This window comes from Manihot esculenta, chromosome 6 (assembly GCF_001659605.2).
Source record: "Manihot esculenta cultivar AM560-2 chromosome 6, M.esculenta_v8, whole genome shotgun sequence".
Lineage (NCBI taxonomy): Eukaryota > Viridiplantae > Streptophyta > Magnoliopsida > Malpighiales > Euphorbiaceae > Manihot > Manihot esculenta.
Window position 1 is genome coordinate 16,732,685 of NC_035166.2, and position 8,521 is coordinate 16,741,205.

The window sequence follows — 8,521 nt, forward strand, 5'->3', positions numbered from 1 at the left end:
TCTCTGGGAAAATATCTAAAAACTCGGTAACCATATGCACTGAAGCTGATTTTTTTATTGGACTCTCAAGCTCTTTAACATGAGTAAGAAATCATTGACAATCCTTCCTAAGCAACATATGAGCTTGTAAAGAAGATATCAACCCTCTAGACATATTTGACTTGTCCCCTTGAAAGACAACATTTGATTTATTATGCCTCTTGAACCTGACTACATTATCTCTATAGTCCAAGGTAGCACCATGAGTAGATAGCCAATCCATTTTTAGAATAATGTCAAAATTAATCAACTTTAAAACTACAAAGCCAATCGGAAGTCGACAAAACTTACATACTGTCTCTATCAAAGACATATCACACTTGTGCCCACTGACCCAAATAGGATACTCAAGCCTAGAAGTCAACAAACTCAATCTATTTATAACACTTAGAGAAATGAAAGAATGAGAGGCACAAAATGAGACTATCGACTTATTTGCTGGTTCTAGCTGATTCTAGGGATGTGATTTTATTTTATTAGAATCCTTAATTATTTCTGTAATTATTATTTAATTATTTGCTTTCTGTTTAAATATAATTGTTTGTATATAAATAGTCATGTAAACCAATTGTAAAGATCAAATGTGAAATATAAGAATACTCTAAACTTCCCTAAAATTCTTCATAGTGTCAGAACTTTTTCTTGATTTTAGGATTTAAATCAAAATTTTCCTCTTTAGGGTTTCAAAACCCTAAATCTACCTTTTTGGTACTAACCTATTTAGGAGCCTTTTCACCTCTTACTGTTGGCATCAGGGGAATCGTCGGACCGTCACCGGCCTGACCGCCTGCTCCGATGCTGGAAAAGCCCACGCGTGAGACTCACGCGCCTTCCCTTCCCGACGCGTGATATATCGCCTGAATAAAATAACTATATTTATATTTATAAATTTTTACTATTTTATACTATTTTAATCCTGTAATTTTTTTGTCAACACCCCATATATATTAAAATTTTTAAATAACTAAATTTTTAGATTAATTATGAATAATATAAATTTATTTCACCACTAAATAATACTTTACTTTTTTTAATAAAATAAATTTAATTGAATAATTTTTTCCATCTCCTAATATTTTTCTAACACAAAGTATTCACAACAACCTTTATATTTATAAATTTTTCCTACACTTATACTATTTTAATCTCTACAATTTTTATTCCACCAACCTATAGATATTAAAATTTTTAAATTACTAAAATTTCAGATTTAATGTAAATTTATTTCACCACTAAACAATACTTTAATTTTTTTAATAAAATAAATTTAACTAAATAATTTTTTCCCTATCTCCTAATATTTTTCTTACACAAAATATTCACACCTACTTTTATATTTATAAATTTTTCCTACTTTTATACTATTTTAATCCTTATAATTTTTTTTTCCCAACACACTATATATACTAAATTTTTTAAATAACTAAATTTTCAGATTAATTATGAATAATATAAATTTATTTCACCACCAAACAATACTTTAATTTTTTTAATAAAATAAATTTAATTAAATAATTTTTTTTCTCATCTCCTACACAAAATATTCACAATAAAATTTATATTTATAAATTTTTCCATAATTTGATATTATTTTAGTCTCCACTATTTTTTGTCTCTAACCCTGTATAAATATTAAATTTTTTAAATAACTAAATTTTTAGATTAATTATAAATAATATAAATTTATTTTATCACTAAACAATATTTTGATTTTTTAAATAAAATAAATTTAATAATTTTTCTCTATCTCCTAATATTTTTCCTAAACAAAAAATCCACAACAATATTTATATTTATAAATTTTTCCACTTTTATATAATTTTAATTCCAACCATTTTTTATCCCAACACCCTATAGATATTAAATTTACTAAATAACTGAATAATATAAATTTATTTCACCACTAAACAATACTTTATTTTTTTAATAAAATAAATTTAATTAAATAATTTTTTTCCTATCTCCTAATATTTTTCTTACACAAAATATTCACACTAACTTTTATATTTATAAATTTTTCTTACTTTTATACTATTTTAATCCTTATAATTTTTTCCCAACATACTATATACTAAATTTTTAAATAACAAAATTTTCAGATTAATTATGAATAATATAAATTTATTTCACCACCAAACAATACTTTAATTTTTTAAATAAAATAAATTTAATTAAATAATTTTTTTTCTCCATCTCCTACACAAAATATTAATAATAAAATTTATATTTATAAATTTTTCGTAATTTGATACTATTTTAGTCCCCACTATTTTTCTCTAACCATTTATAAATATTAATTTTTTTTAAATAACTAAATTTGTAGATTAATTATAAATAATATAAATTTATTTTATCATTAAACAATACTTTGATTTTTTAAATAAAATAAATTTAATAATTTTTCCCATTCTCCTAATACTTTTCCTAAACAAAAAATCCACAACAATATTTATATTTATAAATTTTTTTCACTTTTATATAATTTTAATTCTACCATTTTTTATCCAAACACCCTATGGATATTAAATTTACTAAATAACTAAAATTTCAGATTAATTATGAATAATATAAATTTATTTCACCACTAAATAATACTTTAATTTTTTAATAAAATAAATTTAACTAAATAATTTTTTCCCTATCTCCTAATATTTTTCTTACACAAAATATTTCCACCAACTTTTATATTTATAAATTTTTCTTACTTTTATACTATTTTAATCCTTATAATTTTTTTCCCAACACACTATATATACTAAATTTTTTAAATAACTAAATTTTCAGATTAATTATGAATAATATAAATTTATTTCACCACCGAACAATATTTTAATTTTTTAATAAAATAAATTTAATTAAATATTTTTTTCTCAGCTCCTACTCAAAATATTCACAATAAAATTTATATTTATAAATTTTTCGTAATTTGATACTATTTTAGTCCCCACTATTTTTTGTCTCTAACCCTGTATAAATATTAAATTTTTTAAATAACTAAATTTTTAGATTAATTATAAATAATATAAATTTATTTTATCACTAAACAATACTTTGATTTTTTAAATAAAATAAATTTAATAATTTTTTCCTATCTCCTAATATTTTTCCTAAATAAAAAATCAACAACAATATTTATATTTATAAATTTTTTCCACTTTTATATAATTTTAATTCCTACCATTTTTTATCCCAACACCCTATAGATATTAAATTTACTAAATAACTAAATTTTCAGATTAATTATGAATAATATAAATTTAGTTCACCAATAAACAATACTATAATTTTTCCCTCTCCTAATATTTTTCCTACACAAAATATTAACACAAACTTTATATTTATAAATTTTTTCTACTTTTATACTATTTTAATCCCTACAATTTTTTATCCCAACACCCTATAGATATTCAATTTTTTAAATAACTAAATTTTCAGATTAATTATAAATAATATAAGTTTATTTCACCACTAAATAATAATTAAATTTTTTTAATAAAATAAATTTAACTAAATAATTTTTCCCACCTCCTAATATTACTCCCACACAAAATATTCACACTTAGCATTTATATTTATAAATTTTTCCTACTGTTATATTATTTCAATCCTTATAAATTTTTTACCAACACATTATATATAATAAATTTTTTAAATAACTAAATTCTCGAATTAATTATAAATAATATAAATTTATTTCACAACTAAACAATACTATAATGTTTTTAATAAAATAAATTTAGCTAAATAATCTTTTTTCATCTTTCCTACATAAAATATTCACAATAAAATTTATATTTATAAATTTTTTTTATGCTTATCCTATTTTAGTCCCTACAATTTTTTTTCCTCCACACTATAAATATTAAATTTTTTAAATAACTAAAATTTCACATTAATTATGAATATTATAAATTTATTTCACTACTAAACGATATTTTAATTTTTTTAATAAAATAAATTTAACTAAATAATATTTTCCTATCTCTTAATATTTTGCCAACACAATATTTAAACTAATTTTTATATTTATAAATTTTTTTCAACTTTTATATTATTTAAATTCCTACAATTTTTTATCCCAATGCCCGATATTAAATCTTTTTAAATAACTAAATTTTTAATTTAATTATAAACAATATAAATTTATTTCACCAGTAAACAATACTTTAATTTTTTGGATAAAATAAATTTAAGTAAATGATTTTTTACCCATCTTCTAATATTTTTCCTACACAAAATAGTTATTTATATTTATAAATTTTTTCTACTTTTTATAATATTTTAATCCTACAATTTTTTATCACAACACCATATGGATATTCAATTTTTTAAATAACTAAATTTTCAGATTAATTATAAATAATATAAATTTATTTCACCACTAAACAATACTTTAATTTTTTAATAAAATAAATTTAACTAAATAATTTTTTTTCAATCTCTTAATATTTTTGCTGCACAAACATTTATATTTATAAATTTTTTTCTACTTTTATACTTTTTTAATCCCTACAATTTTTTGTCCTAACACCCTATAGATATTCAATTTTTTAAATAACTAAATTTTCAGATTAATTATGAATAATATAAATTTATTTCACTACTAAACGATAATTTAATTTTTTTAATAAAATAAATTTAACTAAATAGTTTTTTTCCATCCCCTTATACTTTTCCTACACAGAATATTAACGCCAACTTTTATATTTATAATTTTTTTCTATTCACACCATTTTTTATATTTATAAATTTTTTTTACTTTTATACTATTTCAATCTTTATAATTTTTTGTCCCAACACACTATATATTAATTTTTTTAAATATATAAATTTTTAGATTAATTATGAATAACATCAGTTTATTTAAGCACTAAACAATACTTTAATCTTTATAATAAAATAAATTAAATTAAATATTATTTTTCCATCTCCTAATAATTTTTCCCATCACTTAATTTTTTTCTACACAAAATATTCACAACAACATTTATATTTATAAATTTTTTTACTTTTATACTATTTTAATCCTTACAATTTTTTATCCCAACGTCCGATATTAAATTTTTTAAATAACTAAATTTTCATAATTATAAATAATATAAATTTATTTAAATAACTAAATTTTCATAATTATAAATAATATAAATTTATTTCACCACTAAACAATATTTTAATTTTTTAATAAAGTAAATTTAATTAAATAATTTTTTTTCTTCTCCTAATATTTTTCCTTCAGAAAATATTCACAATAGCATTTATATTTATAAAATTTTCCTACTCTTATACTATTTTAAACCCTATAATTTTTTCCACCAAACTGTAGATTTTAAATTTTTTAAATAACTAAAATTTCATATTAATTATGAGTAATATAAATTTATCTCACAACTAAATGATACTTTAATTTTTTAATATAATAAATTTAACTAAATAATATTTTTCCATCTCCTAATATTTTGCCTACACAAATTATTCATACCAAAATTTATATTTATAAATTTTTTATACTTTTACACTATTTCAATCCTTATAATTTTTTTGTCCCAACACATTATATATATTAAATTTTTTAAATAACTAAATTCTCGGATTAATTATAAATAATATAAATTTATTTCACCATTAAACAATATTTTAATTTTTTAATAAAATAAAATTAACTAAATAACTTTTTTTCTTTTTCTAATATTTTTCCTTCATAAAATATTCGCAACAACATTCAGATTTATAAATTTTTCCTACTTTTATACTATTTTAGACCGTACAACTTTTTGTTCCAACACTCTATATATATTAAATTTTTTAAATAACTAAATTTTCTTATTAATTATGAATAACATAAATTTATTTAATCACTACACAATACTTTAATCTTTTTAATAAAATAAATTAAACTAAATATTATTTTTCCATCTCCTAATAATTTTTTCTCATCTCTTAATTTTTTTCCTACACAAAATATTCACAACAACATTTATATTTATAAATTTTTCTACTTTATACTATTTTAATCCTACAATTTTTCATCCCAACGCCCGATATTAAATTTTTTAAATAACTAAATTTTCATAATTATGAATAATATAAATTTATTTCACCACTAAATAATATTTTAATTTTTTTAATAAAATAAATTTAATTAAATAATTTTTTTTCTTCTCCTAATATTTTTCCTTGAGAAAATATTCACAACAACATTTATATTTATAAAATTTTCCTACTCTTATACTATTTTAAACCCTACAATTTTTTTTTCACCAAACTATAGATTTTAAACTTTTTTAAATAACTAAAATTTCATATTAATTATGAGTAATATAAATTTATCTCACAACTAAACGATACTTTAATTTTTTTAATATAATAAATTTAACTAAATAATATTTTTCCATCTCCTAATATTTTGCCTACACAAATTATTCATACCAAAATTTATATTTATAAATTTTTCATACTTTTACACTATTTCAATCCTTATAATTTTTTTGTCCCAACACACTATATATATTAAATTTTTTAAATAACTAAATTCTCGGATTAATTATAAATAATATAAATTTATTTCACCATTAAACAATATTTTAATTTTTTAATAAAATAAAATTAACTAAATAATTTTTTTTTCTTTTTCTAATATTTTTCCTTCATAAAATATTCGCAACAACATTTAGATTTATAATTTTTTTCTACTTTTATACTATTTTAGACCGTACAATTTTTTGTCCCAACACCCTATATATGTTAAATTTTTTTAAATAACTAAATTTTCTTATTAATTATGAATAACATAAATTTATTTAATCACTACACAATACTTTAATCTTTTTAATAAAATAAAATAAACTAAATATTATTTTTCCATCTCCTAATAATTTTTTCCCATCTCTTAATTTTTTTCCTACACAAAATATTCACAACAACATTTATATTTATAAATTTTTTTATTTTATACTATTTTAATCCCTACAATTTTTCATCCCAACGCCCAATATTAAATTTTTTAAATAACTAAATTTTCATAATTATAAATAATATAAAATTATTTCACCACTAAACAATTTTTTAATTTTTTTAATAAAATAAATTTAATAAAATAATTTTTTTTCTCTTCTCCTAATATTTTTTCTTCAGAAAATATTCACAACAACATTTATATTTATAAATTTTTCCTACTTTTATACTATTTTAATCCCTACAATTTTTTTTTCCACCAACCTATAGATATTAAATTTTTTAAATAATTAAAATTTCAGATTAATTATGAATAATATAAATTTATTTCACTACAAAATAATACTTTAATTTTTTTAATAAAATGAATTTAACTAGAAAATATTTTTCCATCTCCTAATATTTTTCCTACAAAAAATATTCACACCAACTTTTATATTTATAAATTTTTCCTACTTTTATAATATTTCAATGCTTATAATTTTTTTGTCCCAACACACTCAATAGACATGGAATCCTCTTGGAATTCAGTTTGACATCTCTCCTCTTTTTTTCTTTTTTTATTTAAATCAAACAACCGAAATGATTTTTTTTCATTCTTTTTTATCTATTTTAAAAAAAAAATCACACTACTAAAATAAAAAAATTTTCTTTTTTTTTTATATAAATATATTTGAAATTTTTTTTCTTATTTAAAAAATGTAAAATTTATAGGGTGTTGGGATAAAAAATTGTAAGGATTAAAATAGTATAAAATTAGGAAAAATTTATAAATATAAAAGTTGGTGTGAATATTTTCTGTAGGAAAAATATTAGAAAAAAGGGAAAAAATTATTTAGTTAAATTTATTTTGTTAAACAAATTAAAGTATTGTTTAGTGGTGAAATAAATTTATATTATTCATAATTAATTTAAAATTTTAGTTATTTAAAAAATTTAATATCTACATAGGTTGGTACAAAAAATTGTATGGATTAAAATAATATAAAAGCAAGAGAAATTTATAAATATAAATGTTGTGAATATTTTGTGTTGAAAAAATATTAGGAGATGGGAAAAAGTTATTTAGTTAAATTTATTTTTTGAAGAAAATTAAAGTATTGTTTAGTGGTGAAATAATTTTATATTTTTCATAATTAATCTGAAAATTTAATAATTTAAAAAATTTAACATCTATAAGGTATTGGGACAAAATACTGTAGGGATTAAAATAGCATAAAAGTAGGAAAAATTTATAAATATAAATGTAGTTGTGAATATTTTGTGGAGGAAAAATGTTAGAAGATGGAAAAAAATTATTTAGTTAAATTTATTGTACTAAAAAAATTATAGTATTGTTCAGTGGTGAAATAAATTTATATTATTCATAATTAATTTGAAAATTTAATAATTTAAAAATTTTAATATATATAGGATTTTGGAAAAAAATTGTAGGGATTAAAATTGTATAAAAGTAGGAAAAATTTATATATATAAATGTTATTGTAAATATTTTGTAATTTATTTCTTTAAAAAAATTAGAGTATTATTT